The sequence below is a fragment of the Manacus vitellinus genome, unplaced genomic scaffold, assembly GCF_001715985.3.
Source record: "Manacus vitellinus isolate BGI_N305 unplaced genomic scaffold, ASM171598v3 scaffold_48_pilon, whole genome shotgun sequence".
In the NCBI taxonomy this organism is placed as follows: Eukaryota; Metazoa; Chordata; class Aves; order Passeriformes; family Pipridae; genus Manacus; species Manacus vitellinus.
This window is the reverse complement of record NW_021940593.1, coordinates 639,470-662,016: the sequence shown is the minus strand read 5'-3', so window position 1 is coordinate 662,016 and position 22,547 is coordinate 639,470. Positions and strand designations below refer to the sequence as shown.

The window sequence follows — 22,547 nt, the reverse complement described above, 5'->3', positions numbered from 1 at the left end:
AAATATTTATGAGTGGTAACTTTGAAACAGAAGACATAAAATAATTTTAGAGTCTTTCTGGATTCTTCTTCAACTGTAGGGTTGTTTCTTCCCTGAGTCATATTGCTTTAGGGTTGTGAGATAAGGCCAGCTTGCAGGGCTACATCCCAGTACCGCTGCCTGGAGTTGGCTCTCAGGGGAGCAGTTTGGACAGGCACTGTAAAATTCACTGTAAATACAGACAAACACCTGCACACCAAAAACATTACTGGAGCTGGTTCAAAGACAACCACTTCTCCGGGTCTGGAGCACAGGCCAGGAGAGGTGAGGCCACAGGTCCTTGCCCAGTGTATGCTACTGGATATTTTCATTTGTTTCTGACAGAATTTCTCACCAACTAAGGCTCATTCTTAAAACAGGAAATACCTATAACTTGTCACATCAAAGATGTTTTAATATTTGAAAGTGCAATCTGAATAATTTTGATATATGAATATCCATGCCAACCCTCCACCAGAGTTATAAAGTCAATTATTTCATTGAAAGACATATGCTTGTTCCTAATGACAGTCTGATCGCTTTACTGGAAATAGGAGCCAAATGATCACAGATTGCAGCATTTTGTATTGCTACTTCCTCGGAAATTGCCCTTGGAAATGGAAAGGTTGTTCAACAAGCAGGCTGAGCATTCTAGAGCTTGGAGTGCTTCCACACGTCCTGGGCACCTATGAGCAAGCAATTTTGGACAAGGTCCTCCAAGGCTGTCTGCACCTAAGCCCTGCATTTGAAAATCCACCTAAGTTCTCATCTGCAACTTTATGTATGAAGTCATATTCAAGCTAAATGAAAGGAGACCTTAGTATCAAACCAAATTTATAAGCTATTCACCAGATCATCTAATAGAGAGTTATCTTGGAGAAAAGAAGGAAGTTTTGTGTGTGTTTGACTATATTACCACAAAATACTGAGAGACACCCAAGGGGCAGAGAGGTGGCAAATACTAAGTAAAGCCAGAAAGAAGGGAAGACCCTTGAATAAATTTTCATTAAAAAAAAGAAAGACTTATGGGCAATGTCAATACACACCACTGACATAGAATTGGGTTGTGTCCTGTAATAATCACGGTGCTGTGGTATAATGATGGTAATGGTACAGCAACCAAACCCACTAAATTTAAATTCAAGTTCACTGGTCATCCCCAGTGATTCTGATGAATCTCCAAAACTCAGAATTGCGTGCAGATGCATTATCACTCCTTTTCAAAAGAAGACAATTTACAAATAATTAATGTTTAGGATAAATGGAGAATGTTAGATATCTACCATCTCAGGGGGCAAGTCTGACAGATTGTCAAGTTCTTTAAGTACAGCCCATGAATAAGGAACAACCTGTCCACATTTATGAAGCAGTGGGAGCAATACACCTCAAGAAATTAGGTTAGAGCTATCTTGGCTAGTAGCACAATTATGGCAGCAACAGCATTGCTCACAGACAAAACAGCCACTCCTGTCACGATATGCTTCCTGTGATCACCAAGAATTTCATCAGAGATCCTTTTTGAGAGGAAGCAACTGAGTGGGAGGGTTATTTGAGAAAAGCAGAAGTCTAAAATATCTGCTGTGACATTATTCTTACTATAAAAGCACAAGTTTTGTGGGGTGGTGCCTACAGTGAGGGTTTTTCTGATTATATCCAGGTCACAGAATTGTTGAGGCTGGAAGAGACAATCCCAGCTCTCACAGCCTCTCCTCATCTGATCAATGCTCCAATCTCTTCATCACTGTTGTGCCCCTTTGTTGGATTCCTTCCAGCCTGCTGATGAGTCTCTTGTACTGGGGAGCCCAGCACAGGACACAGCACTCCAGATCTGAGCTCACCGAGGCTGAGGAGAGGGGAAGGATCCCCTCCCTCAACCTGCTGCCTGTTGTCTTCCTAAAGCAGCCCAGGAGGCTGTTGGGCCTCTTTGCTGCAAGGGCCCATTGCTGGCTCTTGGTCTTGATGTCCACCACTTCTGCAAAGCCACCTCCCAGCCATTTTCTCTTTGCTAAATTCAGGAGGTTTGTGTCAGGTAAAACTGCACTCCGTTGTACACAAACAGGAAACCGAGGAGCAAAATACCAATGTGGCACCTGTAACAGGGATGGTACCTGTAACAGGGATGGCACGGGAGAACTCACTGGCATCTCTCAGGTCAGAAAGAAACTGAGGACATAAATTACTACTTCAAAGCAGCAGCCGCCTGGGATTAGAACTGTGGCTGGCAGCAGGGCATAGAAGTTTCTTTGTGATAGGTTTGAGCTCACATAATCCAGCATCCTCTGATTTTCTTATCTTGAGGTTATTTGCTAGCTTTATGCTCATTTTGCTAAATGAAGCCAAGAAAAGTTCATCTATTCATTATTGATTAATGCAGGGAAAATCCAAAGGGTTATTCCTGCAGTATTATCTGACATGTACATGGTTCAGATGAGAATATGCATTGACAGGGCAGCACATATATCTCCTCCTTATTGAAAAGAAATTGGTCAGTAGAGTTAAAATAGCATCTGGTTGTATAACCTGTCCCACAGAGCAGAGAACTACTCAGGATTCTCTTTTATACCTTTTAGCTCTAAACATAGCCAGGGCATCCAAAACAGTGGGCCAGGTCTAGGAGAAGGGGATACTCAGAACCAAGACATGAGTGGTACCCCCCACTGAGAACTCCACACACCTTTGTTGCTCTCTAATATTCCCGTTCTCACTCATGCATAGGTCTTATATCATCATAACCTTCTGGAAGATTGATTTATCTCTCCTCTGGAAGTTGCTTACTTGTCAGAATCTTGGCAGATAAATCTGCTACTAACCTTGTCTGAAAAGTTACGGTGTCATTCACACACTGAGTTACAATTTTTTGCACTAAAATAATAAAGACTAAGAAGGTACATCCTTCCTGCTGCACGTATGAGTTGAGTGATATGCTTACTCATAAAACTGGACAAAACAATTCCAGTAAAGGAATAATACTGCCAAACCTTCATCAAAACGTCAACCCCAAGGTCAAAAACACTCTGACAACAGTCTAACAACATTTATCATGTTCTTCCTCGTGCCTTTAACTAGTTCACAGCGATTTGAGACTTCTCCCCAGTGTCAGTGAGTTCTCCCACCAGAATCTCAAGTTCCTCCTCTGAGCATGCTGTGGATTTCCTTTTGCTGTTGGAGGAATGGCATGATGGAGGGATGAGTGAGTGAATCCAACAGCAATGAGGTTACTGGAGCCATTTCCCTACGCTTGATCGGTCTTTTCTCTCAATTCCATTAAGGGCATTTCTCTTCCTTTGTAAATTATCTGCCAGACTAGAGCCTCTCCTGGATCTCAGCACACATCCACAGCCACTCCTGCTTTCCAGAGCACTGATTTATGAAGCCCTTATTGGGATAGACTTAATCTATCACAGGAATTGTTTTTTCCTCTCAGAAGCCAGTACAGCAGATGTGATAAAGCACCTGTATAATAGGCTTTCTACGCTGCTGCTGCCTGAGGATGTGGTTTACCACACTACGTGTGAATTATGGCTTACATTCTGAGCTTAAGTAAGCCTGGGCAGGGTGAATGAATTACAAAAGTGAACTGTGGAGATGACAAACACATGGAATACAGTGGCTCAAGCTCTTGCTGAAAGAAATTACTTGGGTTTTGACAGCAGAAAGCAGAAGAAAAAGCTTGTCCAAAGCAAATAATCCAGTTCAGTAAAACACTGAGGTGGACACCAGTTGCCTCTTAGAAGAGACTGGCTTGTAATTATTGTTTCCTTTCCTACCTTGTCAGGTAGGTCTGGGAATAGTTGCTTCTGGGTTTGTCCACCTGCATTCCTGTATTTAGTCCCCAAACCACTTTTCCCTGTGAGAAATTATCAAAACTTGTTTATGTGAAAATTCAAGGACAAAATTTGACCCTGCATTAGACATTGGATTGTTTAGCCAAAGATTACATGTGTGCAACTTAAAATATTTTAATATTCCAAGATTCAACAGCAAACAAATTTTTTTCCAACATTCAATTGAACACATAAATTTAACATCAACAAATGGTTTGTGCATTGTTTCCATCAATTTGCCTTCAAGCTGTACTCTTGTTAAGTGGAGCTTTTATTCGGGAAGATAATGTGTCTTTGTCTCATGTGAAAAGACAGACACACAAGAGAAGTTAATTTGTTGATAGTTCATCAGATTAATTAACCTGAAATACTGGATCATTAAGGAATAACCTACTTCGTGCTGCTTCCAGCACAGGAGTCACACAGCAGCCTTGCAACAATAACATGTTAAATACCACAGTTGGCTTATCCTGTTTTCTGTTATACAATTTATAAATAAGATGGCATGCATGACAGATTAATTTGGAAATCTGCCTCCAAAGAAGAATTTTTTTCAAAATATGCAAAATATATTTGAGAATCACTCTTCCCCCATCTCATCAAGAGATGACTGTAGAGTTCTGTGTTCTGGAGTGAAAGCAGCATTCCTGTGTGTTTGAGAGCTTTCAGTCAGCCACAAAGAACTGAAAATCAAGGTCTGATAGTTTGAAATATGTCTAAATGAGGAATGGGAAACAAACTGCTGCCAATTCAGCTGAAGTGACACATCACACTGAATCAATTCCAGACTTTGTGTGGGGAGAAAGACATTTTGCATTTACTACCTTCCTCCTATACCCTTGGCCCTGTGTCAATTTAGGCAATAGTAGCAACTTCCATTCACTAAGAACATCATCATGGATGTCAACCTCTTCCTATAATTTTTCATCCATTCAATTAACACATATGGAATGAGATCCAGCAGTCTTGAAGTCAAATATAGCTTGAAAAAGGCACCTTTTTCAATGTTTTGCAATGTGTTCAGTATCTCTATCTGTAATGATTTCACTAAAAACTCAAAACTCTGCAGAAGACTTCCTATTTATTACAACCCTCTCACTAAGATTATATAAATTGATACAAAACTATGTAATCTTTTCTGTGCGGCCCAAAGTACATGAAAATGTTATAAGAGCAACATGGAAACACTGTATATTTGGTATTTTGTAGAGAAACAACCAAAGGGAAGTGGATTTGGTAGCTAAAAGCCTAGGGCAAAGTCAGATCCATTAATAGCTTCAGTTTATTTGTTTGAAAGGAACCTAATTGGCTTGAATGCGATTCAAATATATCTGATTTTTTTTTACTATTAAAAAAAACAGATGAGCTTAATTGGTAACTTACGCATAATTTCACGGCTTATCAGACTCAAGGGATAACAGGATTTTTAAAAGCTTAAAACCTCAACTTAGTTAATTGGCTTTCCAAATACATACATTATTTTTAAGAAGCTGCTGCTAAAACAACTAGTTTTAGAATAAGCTTTCAGAAGTACCCAAAGAGAGTGTCTAAACATGACACCGCTGGTGGTGGTGGATCCTCTTCTGGCTTTATTTTAGAACATCCTGGACTTTATCTGATGTGTTTTGAAGTCCTGCTATTACTCAGTGTTTTGGCATGGTTGAGCACAGGACACAGCAGTGATGTACGTTCTAGCTGGTTCTCTCTTGAGATGGAACTGTTTCTCTCCACCGACAGATCTTTAAATCAACACAGGACTTTTCCATCAAGAAAGATGATGAAAGCACATGAAAATCTGCTAGTATGTGTGCTGGGCTATACGGGTTTATCAAAAGATGTACATTATGCCAGCAAGGAGAGAGGAGAAGAAAGCAGCATTAAAAAAAACCCACACCTATTCTTTCTGGTTTTAACCCATTTCTGCAAGGACCACAGGAAAGGCCCATTACACTTCATGAGTAGAACCTATTTCTTTCATTTGATTATGATAGCTTTTGCTCAGAGGGTTCAAAGGAACTTAGAAATCTGAAAATCCACAAAAAGGAGGGCAACACCTTTCAAAATAAAAACCCCATCCAGCTACCCACACCTTTGAAGCAGTTCCTCTGCCCAAGGTGTCCAAAGCCTTTGATAGTGGAGAACAGGATTTATTGGCAGAAAGCTCTGTGCTCCTTCATAATACACAGAACATTGAACTAGATGAAACCCTGACCTTTGAGACAAAGAACCAAGACTTTGGCTCTTTGGGGAAACGAAGTGAATTATGGCTTAGTCAGAGATGAGAGTGTTTGTAATCAGTTAGGCCTGAGAGAGCTGCGCGGGAAATACAAAGCCCAAGGCATAGATGAAGGTCTGTCCTTGGCTCCTTTGGGCTCTCTTCCCTGCATGCCACCTTCAGTCAAATTATTTACTGACATACTCCTCTGAGGATACCATTTGATAGCAGTTCTGACATTTGCCTGGGCACAGCTCCTAGAGCAAAATATCTAACAGGAGACCACAACACAAAGGTTCTTCTGGGGAAAAATACATCAGTAAACTCCCTATCTGAGGATTACGGAATTGCAAATGGTGTCCTGAAGTCTGTGGGAGTAGACATCCTTCTTGTAAAGGTATTCTTGAGGAAGGCTGAAAAGAGTTGGTCTAGCCAAAGCTGCTGCTGTGACATTGTTGAAATACATGAATTTTTTCTCTTCACTATTGGTTAAATCTGGTCTAGATAGCAAAGTAAGACTATCCAAAAATTATAAGTATACTTGATTGGGTTTCACAGTTCACCTTCAGAAGCAATAGGAACAAAGTCATCTCTTAAATGGGTAAGTTATTCTAAACATACTTTATCTCTGCATGCAGGGGGTGGGTGACCTTATGGACAAGGTACCATAAAACACTTTGGACTCTATCCATCACATTAGTACTTTGGCATTTCACTACACACAAAACCAAGCAAGTTGCCAATCTAAACTCAGTTGCTCACTGACCTACTCAACAGAAAGGTCACTCATCCTCCTCCAATCATCTTCATTTGCACATCTGGGTCACTGTGATATTTATCAGGAGTTAATCATCTACAAGCAGCTGAGTTATCATCCATGAATAATAACAGCACTTCCGAAACTTCATGACTTTGATTCCTAACTCTGCCAAACTTTCCAAAGTATCTGTGCTTTTTTCCTACTTGTTCTTTCATATCTTGGAAAGTTCCTTGGATTTGAAAGGATCTAACGAAAATGTTTTCTGCAAGGGACTTCTAAAACATCTTTACTTCCTAAATAGTCAGGAATTATGTGTACAGATCCTCCACATTCATCGCTCTATTTTGCTTTAATCTTTGTGTTCTATATTGTACTAGTGATCTTCCTTGCAGGGAGTTGCAAAAGCACACAATGATCCTACATTTGACCATTTAATTTCACTACTTCACTCTTAAAGAGACTCCTTTGTGTCTGCTAATATTTATCCTTTTAACGTAGTTGTAGATTTAAGGTAGATTTTTTAATTCCTCCTGTATATGTTCATTTTTCTTTTACCCACTCACAAAGACTTCTAAAAGTTCTCAAAAAATACTGCCAACTGAAAGTTTATGTCATCAGCATGATTTTCAGCATTTTACCCAGCACTGTCTTATTATCTGAAATAGCCATTTTATCTGCCAGAAATGTCTTGATGTCACTGTAAAATAAATCATATTTTCAAACCATATTCTTTACTCCTTTTATAAGCAGCTAGAATTCAAGTAAATATAAATGTATGCATTCACTTTTCTAAAACCTTCCAAACAACCCAATTTATCTTTGAAGTGTTTAAAAGTGCAGGGTGGAATATGTCTCAGAGTATATATATTGTCATTCAGAAAGAGAAAATCCATTTTTTTCTCATACTCACAAGAAAATAATCACATTTTTTAAGTGGAGAAAAATGATCTACTGATAAGCCCCAGCAGCCTTTGCATTAAGCAGTGCCCACTCTTGGGTTGAGCTTCCTAAACAACCATGTGGGAATGGCTATTATTATTAGCCTTTGTTGATCTGCTTTTGCATTTATGGTTACACTTCTATCATAAAAAAATCAACATTTCTATTTACATCTTTAATGTTCTCTCTGCCTTTAAATCTTTTCCACGGGTTTCTGTTTCCTCGTGAATTGGGTAAGCACTTTAAATAGTCTTCACAAACTATGTATTTATCTGAAAGTGAATTTCCTTCTAAGTCTGCTTTGGTTTTTTGAATGGATTACTTTTTCTGTTTTTCTATAAACTAGAATGACATTAACCCAGACAAGCGAATCAGCTGCTTTACTGCCGTAGCAGTGTTGCTATTATAAAAAAGACAATTAAGTTTGGTGTGGCTTCTGAGTGCATTTCCCATTTCATTTAATAAACAGGAGCAATGGACATAGAATTTAAGAGAGTACTACCATGGTCTGAACTGCTACTGAAAGTCAGCCTCAAAGCCTTCAGCAGGCCAAATCCAAGACCAATTTCAGGTTTCATAGACTGTGTCTTGGGTCAAAGCATATTAAAAACCCCTTTAGAAATGCTTCAGTTTACCTTCTAACTGTCCACCCTACAGAACCAAAATGGCCTAATCATAGGGCAGAAGGCTCAGTACAGATCTTTTTGCAGGATCCAGAGCCTAGGTAGTACACAAAATAACACACACCCTCACAAAAGGCTCAAACAATCTGGCTCGCTCACTGAAGCACTTGGAAGAGCTGTAACTAGGACAAAAATAGATAGACATTGATGTTATAATATCACTTCCTTCTAAAATTCTGTGAAATTATCTTCCCACACATGCAACCCTAAAACCAGTGTGATTAATGTATTCTGTCTGCATATCAATTATCTGACTGCAAAAACACTCTTTTGCCTCAGCAGCAAGGCAGTCACCTCAGCAGAACCCAAGTTCAGCCCCACAGGCGGTGCTTAGTTATCCCAAGGGATTAACTGATCCCACTGCAGCACCCTTTGGCAGGGCCTGCAAAGCCCCTTCCTCAGCATTGCACTCACGACCCTCCTTTCCTTCCAGCAGGTTTCAGCCTTGCTGATCACCAACAGAAGGATCTCCTTTATGGAAAAGCAGAGTCCCTTCTGTGCCCCAGCACATAAAGGCATTTTCAGGACCAGCTGAACCAACCCTGCAGTAACTCTGAGCTCTGAAAGTCAAGCACATACATGTGAAAACCTTGTGGAAGAAGAGCTCCAGGCCCTGGAGTTCCAAGCCTAAGAAAAGACTGAAACTATTAGGGTACATCATGGACAATAGTGGTATTGTGTCATTAAAAATCATTTTAGCCACATTATCACAGTAAAAAACAACCTGAAAAGTATTTTGTAGTTCCTTGTGCTTATTTCCTGTTGTGTTTCTCACTGCTTGATTTGAACAATTTAGTAATTCATAATCAGTCTTCCAGCCTCAGAGAGATGTTACCCTCCAAAGGGGTGAGCAGTGAGCAATGTAAATGGCACAAAATAAATACTGCATCAGAAGGACATAAACGTAACACTTGTGATACGACTGCTGGAAGGGCTTATTTTACTAGATTGGGTTTTTCTTAGTTGGTTTTTTTCATTAGTTACTTTAGAGTCTGTTCTCAAAATTTGTTTTCTGTAGTCAATTTGTTGCCATAGATGTGAGCATCTCCACTTCCTTGCTGTCTCCCTGCTAGTACAAGCTTTAAACTTTCAAGAGTTTATGATAACATAAAGCAGAACAGAAAATTCAGTATAGGTAGATGTTGTATTTGCAAACCATTAACGTTTCACAGATCTGTCAGCACTGAATATTTAACATCAGTGCCTGTCAGACATTATAGTTTTGTGAAAACAATTAGTATTTGTACAATATTATTACATACAAACATGAAATTATTTCTCACAAGTTTCTGTGAATGGTTATGAATTAGCAAACATAACACTCCTCAAACACAAGAAGCAAGTTCAATTGCAAGCCATTCCTGCAGTGTAACTTTACAAGGTGGAAGTAAAAAACTGTCATGGTTTGAGAGCCTCAAAAATCTAATTCCCTATCTTCAAACCCCCTCCCACATCTCAACTCAGTGTGAGAAGGTTTTTTCCAGACAACCACACAAGACTCAAAATGGGGGAAAGGGAATATATTACAACGACTGTACAATTAAATACTATAATACATTACACACACGATCTCAACTATCTCTACTGTGATAAATCAGTATTTACAATGGATCAAATCTCTTCTCCCCTCCAAATAAAAGTCCAGGAGGGAAGAAGGAAAGATCCCTTCTTCAGAGCAGCAATGTCTGTAGGGCAGCAGGACTATCTGTTTCGCTCTTCTTCTCATGCAGCATCTGTAACTGGATTGTTGTAGCTGGATCTCTTTTCAATACACACGAGGGGTATCCAAGCCCCTCGGCCACCCGCCTTCAAACGAAGGTCTTCCTCCGTGGGCTGCGTAGCAGGGACAAAACTCACTTCACCACGGTCAGATCACGAAGTGCAGGGGCATCTTCGTCAAAGTCCCTTCCTTAGGGGGTTCACCCCTGAGTCAGAACATCTTGGGCAGCTTTCAGTTGAAAGCCTTTGCCTCAAGAGTTCTACCAGAGCTCCTGTGCTCTGTCTCAGGCTGCTAGGCTTGGCAGCAGCAGCAAGGGGAGGCCAAGGTCACCCCCTCTACATTCCTTCTCCATCCCAGTCCAGCTTCAGGATGCCTGAGCTTCTCAGCTCCTCTCTCTCCGGTGCTGCAGCACTCCAAGACTCCTCTCCTTAAATAGGAGTCCATCTCCCTCCTTTCTCGGAGGTCTCAGAGGGGTATGGGGTTTTTATTTCAGTTCTTACCCCAAGTTCCTCTCTCGCTGCTGCTCTCTCTCTCTCTCGGCTCTCTCAGACAGCTCTTCCTTGGCTGCATACTGTTGCTTTCTTATCTTTTGGCTCTTAGCCACAGTCTCTGGACGCTGCTTCTGCCACTGCTCTGTCTCTGCTCACTCACGGTGGAGAAAACTTTTTTAGCTTTGAGTCACAGGTACTTAGCCCAGCATTATGCTGTTCCAAGTCCCTGCAGCCCCAGCCGGGGCTAGGGGGCCAGAGCCCCCCGGGGGGGGTGTCCTGCCCCTTCTGCTCATGGCTTTCACAACATGGCTACCACTTCTACCACCAAACTACAACTACCCTTCTCTTCCGTTCTAAGTGTGATATGTTTATATTTTGCAGAAGTGTTCACTGGGTGAAACTTCAAAACTTCCAGGGTCACCACCCCCTGGGGTTTTACCATTTTATAACTTCAGGGGGGAAAACTGTTTCCCCCCACCACATACAAACATGAAATTATTTCTCAGAAGTTTCTGTGAATGGTTATGAATTAGCAAACATAACACTCCTCAAACACAAGAAGCAAGTTCAATTGCAAGCCATTCCTGCAGTGTAACTTTACAAGGTGGAAGTAAAAAAACAGAAAGAAAAAAAATCCAAATATCTTCTAAGGGCTTATGATCCAACTTCCTTCAACAAAAAGTCTGAGAACAGAGCTGTCCCACTTTCTGAAGTCAGTTAAGAAAACTGGGGTTTCCATGTAGGCAGATCTTGTTTCCATATGTGATAACTCATGTTACTTGAGATGGGAGCCCTAGAAGAGGACATAGAAAACACTGCACTTCTGGTAACAGTCCAGGTCTCCTTGGATCCCCTCTGATGGATACACTGCCAGGAAGGACCTAGATATTGCTAACAGAGAAAGTCCAGAAAGAGCTCTCCTTCCAAAAAAAGAGAACTTAAAGATTTTCAAACAAAGAAGTGTCCAAATACTGGAAAATAGTTCTCCAATCTGAATGTTCCATCTATTTGCTCTTCTCCCTTTACTTTTTCCCTCAGCTATTTGTTTGCAGATTTCCAGACGAGCAGCAAGAAGCTGCACAGTTCAGACATATTTCCTTACAAAAGTCTGATTTACCTGTTTGATGTGGCAATGTACTCTGAGCTGAATTTCTTCTGCTGCTTACCTAATTTAAATGTATCAACAAACTGCTTTTCATCTATATTTATAGAGCAACAGAAAATAATGGTGTAGCTCTTCGATTGAATAAACTAAATAATAGCAAGGATAAAAATACAGATGGCAGATGAAACAAAGATTGCGTGAACCCCTTGGTTCTAACTGAATATTCACTTGCTGAGTCACACCACTTCCTTCCAAGGAAAACCCCACAGCAAGAGAACAGTAGACATGGACATCATGCAAACACAGAGCTTGCTCTTGGCAGACATTTCTCCCTACTCTCCTCTCTCTGGGATGGGAATGAAACAGTTGTGGATTTTAGATGCTTTAGAAATTTGCAGTTTGAAAATCTTTCCTAATAACTAACGTTTGTCATCTTTGCTCAAACCTAAGGGTATAATTTCTTCTTATATTCACCTCAGAAATTAATAACAAGTTTTTCTTCTGTAGCCATTTAATATTTGCAGTTCTTGTGTGCCCCTCTTGTTTCTTCTTTCTCTCTGTTCTCCTCTTTCTCTCCTAAACCCTTTTTTTTCCTTTGGGTTAACAAAATATGGACTAATATGGACAATGCAATCATATTTTCTTCACAGAATATTGTGGTTTAATATTAAAATAGTCCTTTAAACAATTTGCTGACCTTACAGAATACCAAGAGATGATCTGAAGACTTAAAATCTCAAGGTTCGTACTGAGCTGAACTGTCGAGTTTTGTTGAAGCTACAGGGTTTGGCAGATTTAACCACAGGCTTCCAGGGAAACAGGGTTTGCTTGAATATTTATGGAACTCTTTGGTTCACATCTATTGGATGCCCTATTTAAAACACTTATCTCCTGGTCTGTGCTCTGCTGGCATCTGCATTAAAACAGAGAATGACAAACAGCTCCCCACACACAGGAATGCGCTGGGACATGGTCGCTCCTGAATTATTCCCAGCTAAAGCAGGTGCACATCATGACAACCACCTATATTCTAGAATAAATTTTGGCAGCTGTGTTGTTTGAGATCATCCTGAATAATAGAGCTAAGCTACAGGAGAAGAAAAAATGTGGACATTTATTACATGAGAATATCTTGCTGATTTAAAAACTCAGTTTTATCACATCCTACACTGAAGGAAGCCTAGCAGTGAGTCCTGCTGGGTTCTATCAATACCTCTGATTATGCAGGTTTCTTCTTTTACCTGTCATGCCACCCCTCAGCTTGGTCTTGAGAAATGCTGTCACCGTGCTGTAACTATGCTGCCTGTGGCTGTGAGAGCCAGCATGCAGGCCAACTATCCCTTCTGTCTGTCATTTGTTATCTCTAGATTTAAATCCTGAGCAGAGTCATTGTTTCGTAAAGGCACTTTTCTACCACGTAACAGCACCAGAACTTCAGAAAAGCTCCAATACAGCCTGGAGTCCCTGAGGGGTAGCCTGAACTGCCTCTTTGGCCATTTGGATCACAAGGTGCCAAAGACCCAGGAATAATGCAGTGGCTGAACATTGTGTTCTGGGCTCTGCCACATGAGACACTTTGCAATGGTTCACATCTCTGCTATGGGGGGATTTTCTTCTTATGTCTTACAAGTATAGAAAAATCCTTACTTTTATCTTTAAAAATAAACTAATAATAATAAAGGGAAACAAAGAAAACTGTTTCAAAAAGCTCATGCTCAGAATTGTGGGGGGGTTTTTCCCCAAGTACAAAATGCCACGATCTGAGAATTAAAATTAAAACATCAGGCTTTACTAAATGGCACGACTGCATTTAAAGTGCCCAGAGGTATAAAAGCCAACTTCATTCATGTTCCTTCACCCATTTAAATGCACAGTGAACAAATGAAAAGGCTTTTTTAGGGAACGAATCAATGCTGATCCATAATCTTTGTTTCAATTGAGATAACTGACTCTTCAATTTCCCCCCTTTCTACTGCAGATACACCATTTGTTTTGTGGAGGTTTTTTTTCTCTCCTCAAACCTCCATAACAAAAGCCTCAGCTCAGATGAGCTTTCTCAAGTTCTGAGCAGTTCTACCTATTACTGAAAAAACAGAATTTAAAATTGTTTATCCAAGTGTTAGCCAAATTCCCCAATCAATCTTCTCTTTTCTCTCCAAATCATTCCTTTTTCTCCTATTTTGTTTCTTATCAAAGAATTCCATTATTGTATCAAAGGTATGTGAAAATAGCTTTCACAGTGTCTCTCTCCTGCCTTTATAGTAAAGCTGCAGATGGCTCCAATTCAGCCCCTGCTAAAATAAAAGAAGGTGAATTGCAATACCCACATAATTCCACATGAGCAGAAAATGGCAGTTTTGTTTGCTTCATCTGCAAACCTGCTGGTACAATTTCATATGCATACAGATAATTAGGTAATCCTTTTATTTTACATCTTTCATAGCCCTTCATTGTTTTAGCATTTTCATTGAAAACAGCTGGTAATCTCCATCAATGAAAACTGCATTTGTTTTATTATTATTATTTCTGCTTAAGAGGCTTGGTAAGATATGCTGTGAATCATTTAAAAGGCCTGTATAAGCCAGATATATTGACATTAAAATAAAAGTAAGACCTTTGGCTTGCAGATAGTAAGGTAAGATATTAAATATTAAAGTTGATTTACTGAAAGGCTTAACATATATGAAAGCCCAAATCAGATAAGAGAATGAAAATAAATTGTATTATATTGTTTGTGAAGAGACCTGACAGAGGTAAACACATTTTTACATGACAGCGCTTTAAAAAAAATATCGATAAAAGAGATTTGGTTGATTAATCTCCATAGCATTTTGAGTCTTATTCCAGCAGTGACACAAGTGTAAGGAGGAAAAGGAAAGGCCAGAATAAGGGAATGTACTTAGAGGATAATGGGCTCCATTGGCCAGGGGAAGAAGGAAGCCCTTACTGTGATTAAAGTCTCTTACACTGCTGCTCCTCCTGCCATAATGGACCAACAGTCAAAATTCACATTAAAAACCCACTATTTTATTTACTGAATGACATGCAGTTCTGCATGTAACTCATAAGGCAAATTCCACACTTTTCTGCAGAAGTTTCTGTTTAAATTCAGCATGCTGCATTTTTCTTTGATCATTTTATCACACCCATGTCCTAAACGACCTCTTGGGAGAGAGCTTAAAAGGATGCAGTAGCAGGTAATCCAAATTGAATATATGTAGTTATGCATACAGTCCAAATGTGAAATTCTGCCTCCAAACTAGTAACAATGACACTTTTTAAAGGATTTAATCCCAGTAAGATGTCAGATGCCTGCTGGGAGCTGGTATTCAAAGAGGAGTGGCTGTGCCACCTGCAGCTAAACCATGTTAATAGGAGAGAGAGGGATCCTAAGGGACACGTGCTCCTGGAATCATTACCTGTCTCAGTCACTGCATAATGGGGGAAGGGAATCATTTTCATAATGCCGCAGAGATTTTCTTCTGAAGGGTCTGACTGAGCACTCCAGGGACTAGAATGATCCATCTACATCACCCCTCTCTTCTGGGAATGACAGGAGAGGCTGCACTGAAATCACTAAGGAAGCACGGCAGAGGATGGCCTTTAAATAACAAGTGAGGGCTGAGGACCCTCCCTCTCTAGTCGAGTAGACTTCAGTCTCACTGTGGCTGTAACACTAAGACTCTGAATTAGGATATTTAATTTGCATTAAATAATAAACTCACTGTATTTGCTTCTCCTCATAGCCCATGGCTTTGTAAGCTTTACTCACACTTTAATTTAAGACAGACTCTAAGTGTAGAAGGAAAATGTGATGGTAAGGGAGTTCCTCACAGGAACCTGCTCTAAGCAGGTACGAGTAGGAACATCAGACACAGACAGCAGAATCAGACCCATGTGCTCTGTGTTTCTGGCTTGTAATTCTATTGAGAACACTAATGTTAAACTTATCTTTTTGAAAAGAAAGAATATGAGTTCTTTCAGAGCTTTCTTTCATCTTATCAATCACATTATTATTCCAGGCCAGTGTCTTTTGATATGGATGCTTCAAAAAAATTCTGAATTAGAGTTCCACAGAAGAATATAAACCTGTTTATGAAATTAAATAAACCTAAGGATTCTGTACACTTGCTTTCTTACCTGCTATTGCATGATTAATCATTGACTTTTTTTTGTTTTCCCCCATGAGATTTCAATATAACACATTTGAAAATATTATTTTTGTTCTGCTCATACCAGATAAAAAAATAAATGCATCTACGATTTTTGATCAGTGTTCTTCTTCCATTAAGATGGCTCTGTTGTAAAAATATTATTTTTTGCTAGTGTTTCCAGAGTCTCACTCTGCAGACATATTAGGGAAGAATCACAGTGAATGTAGCTTACGTGCAAAGAATTTGGTGTACAAAAATGTCATTTTCCTGCTAGATATGTCCTCAGAGTAAAACTCCTCTGGCACAAAGCTAGTACAGAAGCCCTACTTTATCCCCACCAGATTTCTGGGCAGGAACAGCAAGTTCCATAGGTGGATGATCTATTTTCCAACTTTCCCAGCCTTTAGCTTGAGATGCAATCCATGAGCAAACTCCTCTTTCAGGGAGCTATAGAACATCAGGGGTGGAAAATGCCAGTTCACATTTTTTCTCAGTAGTTTGCCATCACAGAAACCTGTAACACCCCGGAGTTACTAAGTTATCAGCTACCTGTTGGGTAAACTTCCAACCTAGGTAGTAGCAAATAACAGGTAGTTGGTTTGGTTTTTTCCAATTCAGCTTCTTTTGCTGTTGAGCTAAACATTCACACTTCCTCTCCTTTCCCCTTCGGCAGAATGTATAAAACCTTTCAGGGAGTTCATGGTTAATAAAACCCCCAGTGGTCACACACCTCCTGGTCTTCTTGCATACCTAAATTCAGTATAAATTTTAGGCTCATCAGGTTTATCCAGCTGTTAGCTCAGCACCTCAGCAGCCCTGTCCCACATCAGCCTGGGCACCCTCATCTTGACCAGGGGCAAGGCTCAAATATTGGGAAGCAGCACAGAGTAGCAGCAGCAGGCAGGGAAGATCACCCACAAGCAATGTTGTTTACATAATTAACATGAAATTTCCCTGGCTTATCTTCTTTCAAACTTCAGACTACAGCCGCTGTATACTATGAGAGGCTTTAATTGCATTGTATAAGGCTTTTGTTGCTCTTTCTCTGGGCTAAGGAAGGGGAGGGAGTTATCTTTTCAGCAATACTTCTTATCTCACAAACATATTTAACTACTAACTGTAAAACTGCTTGAAAAAACACATCTTGTTGTGTCACCTAGGAATCATCCTTCTGCTGTGAAGGGAAAGAGAAGAGGTGGGAAGAGTGTTGGAGATGCCATGTCCAGAAAACATTTCATTATAAAATGTATTTTTCTTTACCAGAGGAGAGGATTACCAGAATTTTGTTCTGTAAAAATCTGCCTGAAGCAGAATTTCTGTGCTACAGGAAGGTCTCAGATGTAGACATTGATACCTGGCAAAAGAGAGGTTTTGCTGGAAAGAGAGGAAGATGCTGTTTCCAGAAAACCACTGTTGCTTAGTTTGACAAGTCAAATCCAACTTCCTGCACTGTCCTTTGGAAAAGGTTGGCCCTGCTTCAAGTTCCCCCTCATCAGATTTAATCCCTAAATCACTGCTACTGCAACCTGCCCTGACCCAATGCAAGCACTGTTAAGGGCCTCCTGTGCTCAGAAAGGTAAGAGAAGAGAAGAGAGAGGAAAGGGCATGGAGCTGGACACCTGCCTGGAAAAAAAAAATAACATGCATGCAGAAGGAACAGTTTTAAGTGGATTATTTTGCCTCCAAAATTGATCCAATTTCCAGCAACTTGATTCCAGGTAGTCTTTTGGACTTCCATTAGATGCAAAAGGAGCTAAGCAATAGTGTTATCCCTGTAGCATGATCATCTCTTTCTGTCTCTCTCACGTAGATACCCACCCACAGAATTTTTAAGTTCTGAACAAATTTATAACTGCAATGGTATAGAATAAATTTATATGCACACACGAACACAAATTGTGTGTGGGTAGAGAGATCATGTAAGCATCTGATGTTCATCTCACAGCTGAAAACTAGATGCCAGATACTTTCTTCCATTGCACCACATCATGAGAAAGGAAAAGAAGCTCTGGTGGAAGGAGTCAGACACTAAAGGAGCCAGGAGAACAGAACAACTGTGCTCCTTCCTGTTCTGACAGCCCTCTGACACAGTGCCAGGCTCTGGTGGTTCACAGCCCAGGACCGTTTGAGAACAGATGGAATATAGTATGTTCCTTTCTGAAATTAAGGGAAGTAAGGGAAAAGGAAAGCAAAAGGAAGTGAAGCTCAGATCAGCACTTCCTGAACTGCACTTCCTCTACAGCGTTTGATCCACAGCCCTTTGAAGTCTGCAGGGAGAGCTCCACTAACTTCAAAAGGATTTGATTCACAGCCCAAAGGAGAAGGAAAAAGTGTGTGGCATGGCAGAGAGCTCACTGGCATCACAGCTCCGTGGGAATGCACAGAGCTTTGCCTGGAGATACGTGTGCTTATCAAATGTTCTCCTTCTTTGGATTGCCCTTGAGACATGTTCCATCCAGCAGGACCTGTGAAAAGATTTAAAATACGGTTTAATTTACATATATTTGACGGAGAACATAAGTGTTCTTCCAGAAGATTTGCAAGTCAAGTAGTGCTTTTCCTCCCCCTATCTGAAATAAAAGAATATTTCCTTTTTTCCTGGCAAAATGTTCCCGCATGAACATTGTATTAACTCTGTATATTAATTGAAAATTTTTAGTGTTGTCTTTTTACCGTTACTGAACAGAGTTATTACAATCAAGATTTCTTTCCTCTTTTAAGTCTGGTCTTGCTGTACAACGACCATTCCCAGTATCTCCCCAAATGCACCTTCTTCGTATCAGCGTTCTATAGCTAGAAAGCATTTTAAGTTTTCCTTCTAATAGCAATTTACTTTGATATTAAAATGTCCATCAAAATCTCTGCAACTACAGTCATTACAAAGTTCCCAATATTTATGTGGCTTAACAATGAAAGAATTTTCACAAAAAAACCAAACAAGAAAACCACCTATCATTCAAAGTACTTCCTAGTCCAGTTTTATGTGTATCATATGGTTAAAATAGTTCTCTGGAGCTTCACTCATCATTCTGTCTGGAAAATAACCAAAAATACTCCCTTTCCTCCCCCTCCCTAAAATAACCACACAACCTTTATGAAATACACTGTAACAATAAATTCCACATAGAACCCTTTATGTATTCACCCACACCATGCTCTTCCATGAGCAAGGTTGTAAGCGTGACATGGTGTGTGCATTTAGCTAGTGATGCTTCCAGAGGACTCCATGCTGCCGCTCTGTCCCACAAATTACAGGGTCAAGGCTGAGAAAGGAGGTGGAAAATTTATAGATCAGGATGCATATAAGTACTCGCTATGAAAGCTGTGGTGAGGCCCTAAAATCTGTAGCCTTCTGTTTGCCAAAATGATTAGAGGAGGTTTTTAGAGTTGTCAGGAACTGAACACCATGTGAGAAACGAACGAAGCAGCAGAATTATACACAAGGACAACAAGGGCAATGGAACAAGAGCGGAGCAGACAGCACGGCTTGCTCGGTGTTCCTGCACGGACCAACATTGGAAATGGCAGGTGGACAGGCAGCAAGGGCTTCGGAAGGGTCCAGTGGGCTAAAGAAGAAATTCAAATTCCATATTTTAAAACATGACAAAGAGAAATGCTTGATCAAACCTGCTAGTATGGTCTGCTTACAGATGAAGTTGAAGTTTGGGCAAAGGGAAATCAAACGCCTCCGAGGCTCCCAGTGAAGCAAAAAATTACATTAACTTTACAGCCTCAAGCATATTTGTTAGTATTTAACAAATTACGTGCTTCATTTAAATACCATTGCTGGTAGCCAAATAAATTAAAATCACCTCATTAGGCTTTACATCAGTGAAGTCAAAAAATTAAAAGAGGCTTTTCTTACCTTCTGCCTAGGTGTCCTCCTGCTTGTACAGTCAGTGCCAGTAGGGACCTGTCATGGAGGCCTTTTTCCATATCATTTGTCTCTAGGTATCCTGAACCTAACAGATATAATGAAAGACAAGGCACACATGTGATCTCAGAACATTGCCACAGTTCCACAATCAAAAACGTGATCACTGGGATATCTGAAATGAACAGACTGAAGCACTTGCAGCCCTGTAGGCCCACATGCTGCACTCTGCTAAAGACAAAGGAACAGGCACAAGCAAACCCAGAGAACTGACTGTATTTCCCCAGTAAGCTGCAACAAATCCAGGGAAGGCCCTGCACAGGGTAAACAGGGAGGAGCATGGACAACAGCTTCTGCTCTTCACTTCTCCACCTCTCTTACGGTGTGACTTTGGGCAAGTTGTTTTACTACATGTGTTGTAGGTAACTGTTTCCAATACGGAGGTAAAGACACTTTAAGTCCACCTTCAGGTTGTCTAAGTTTCCCCTAAAATCCACTGTAGAATATTTTTCCTGATAAACATTTCTGAAGGTCTATGGTCAGTCACAGATGTCCAAAAACTGAGGTAGAAAATAGGCTATTTGAATGTAAATCCTTCAGTCTCTTTCGCCAAGTCTTCAATTTACGGAAAGTTAAAACACAGTTCAAGTCACAAATTACTCTCAGTACATATGACCAGGGTTAGGGTGTCTACCTTGCATGCTCCTACTTAAAGAAAAGCCCTTTTCCATCAGGATGGATAGGAAACAAAGGCATTTGCTAAGTATTTGCAACATTTGACCAGCTCCATTGAAAAAATAATGGAAAAGCAAGGAAAGCCAAACTCTTTTTTCTCATAAATAGTTCATTCTCTATGGAAGGCAGTTTGGAGAAACCAAAACCTCTGAAACTTATATTGTGCAATAGGTATGTCAGAAAAAATATACAGTATGACATTTTCCAAGTGAAGCACTTCAATTTTTAATTTAAAGTGTTATTTTGGGACCAGGTTCAGTACATTCCATTAAAAAAAAAAAAAAACATTTAGTGGGGAATGAAAAGTTTCATTCGAACAAAAAAATCTTTGCTAACTTCCTAGGATTTATGTTTTAATATGGAAGCAGAAACATTTTTTGTTCAGGTCACCCAGCAGCAGCTCCTGTAGAATGATTTGCACAGCCTTGCTAAGGGAATATTTGAAAACTTGCAGAAAAATTCTCTAGCTGCACTGTAGGGAAAAAAAAAAAAGAAGACTGCATAACTCATCATAGTACCAATATGTCTCAACATTTAAGACAATATTTAAGATTTGCTATTTCTAAGTGCTGATTTCCTGTTGAAGTTAACAGGACCATTTGCATACTTCTGATTAAATATCTTCCTAAAGGCTTTGCCAAGTCAAGGTACATGAAGCAAATGATAATGAGAGAAAGCTGTTGAATATCTTGACAGTTATCACAAAATTCTCTGAATAAATTACATGAACACTTTTACCTGTTATTGCCCTTTTGGCATAAAAGTCTTTATTTAAAACAGTTCTTCCTCTTTAATGAATTTGACTTGTGACGATGATTGATATCTCCTGTCTTTGCATTTTCACATTCCTCTAAAGTGGTGATAACCACTTCCAAATTCCTGATCACTCTGACACCAAGCCAGTGGTGAGGAATAGGGAACAGAGACCTTCCCCATTAGCAGCAAAAACAGTCAGGTAAAACTACATGTAAAAGATACTTTGCAGTAACCAAAATCCACAGGAATAAATTAGATAGCTACATCCTCAGTGGTTACAAGTTAAGGCACCAGTGTTAACTCCTTGCTAGTTTACTGCTCCAGAAGTGTGCAGTTATTTCTCGGTAGTGGAAGAGCCAGCTGCTAGTTAGTGTTTGTGCTATGCTTGTTCCTCTGTGGAAACCTGTTGTAAACAGAAGGCTGCCAAGGGTATCAAACTTTTCATATCACTGTGATGTAGAATGAAGTTCATTATGATTTGAATTAGGGCACATCAAATTCATTGTGCTTTATCTGATGAGACTCATATGCTGTCCAATTCAAGAAAGGTAATCTATGGAATGTGACGCTGGAGTTACAAGTAACTTGTTATTGATCACTCTCTTTTTCATTTTACTTCAGACATTTGCAGTATAATAGTGATGTTGAAACAGTCACATTTCTATTAAATATAACACCTTCCACAGCATGTTTAGTTTTCAGTTGCAATTCTTCACCTTGCATGCTATTTGGTGATTCCAAACTGTGCATATCCAAAGCCATACGAGTCAGCACCATTTCAACAGAATTCCACTGGTATGTTATACAAATATTGATTTTGGAAACATCTTTGATGTTAGTCAGTTCTTCAGAATATTGTATTCAGAACTGAGCATGTATGAAAAACTAAGCACACGGTATCAGTGTGTGCTGGGAAATTATACTCAAACTAAAGCAAAAACTGGGGCTCAGTCAATTATGAAATCTGTTTTCTCTTCACTGCTTATAAGACAAAAGGGACAAAGCCACGGAAGAAACACTACAGATGCTCAGTTTGGGAGGAAGTAACTCATTCTCATGTTCTCCAAGGAGTGACAGGCAAGCTGTCCCCCAGAGAAGACCATTTTATGAAGGTGTTGTAAGCTGCAGCTCAGACCACACTGCCCTTTTTCTCCCCACCATCCTTACCCTGACAAACACTCTGATCTGTGGAGCTTTGCAACCACATGTCCAAAAGCCACAAGTCTTCACCTTTCCCTTTTGCCAAGGCAATGTTGGAAAAACATCACAGATT

At 40.0% G+C, this 22,547-nt stretch overlaps 1 long non-coding RNA gene across 1 annotated transcript in view; it reads right to left on the bottom strand.

Annotated features, from left to right (window-relative positions):
- The window catches only part of LOC108640928, a 61,028-nt gene that overhangs the window by 35,791 nt on the left and 2,690 nt on the right, over positions 1-22,547 (bottom strand). The window contains exon 2 of the long non-coding RNA XR_001921598.2: positions 19,775-19,871. This is a non-coding gene — a long non-coding RNA (uncharacterized LOC108640928). The remainder of the gene's footprint in view (positions 1-19,774; positions 19,872-22,547) is intronic.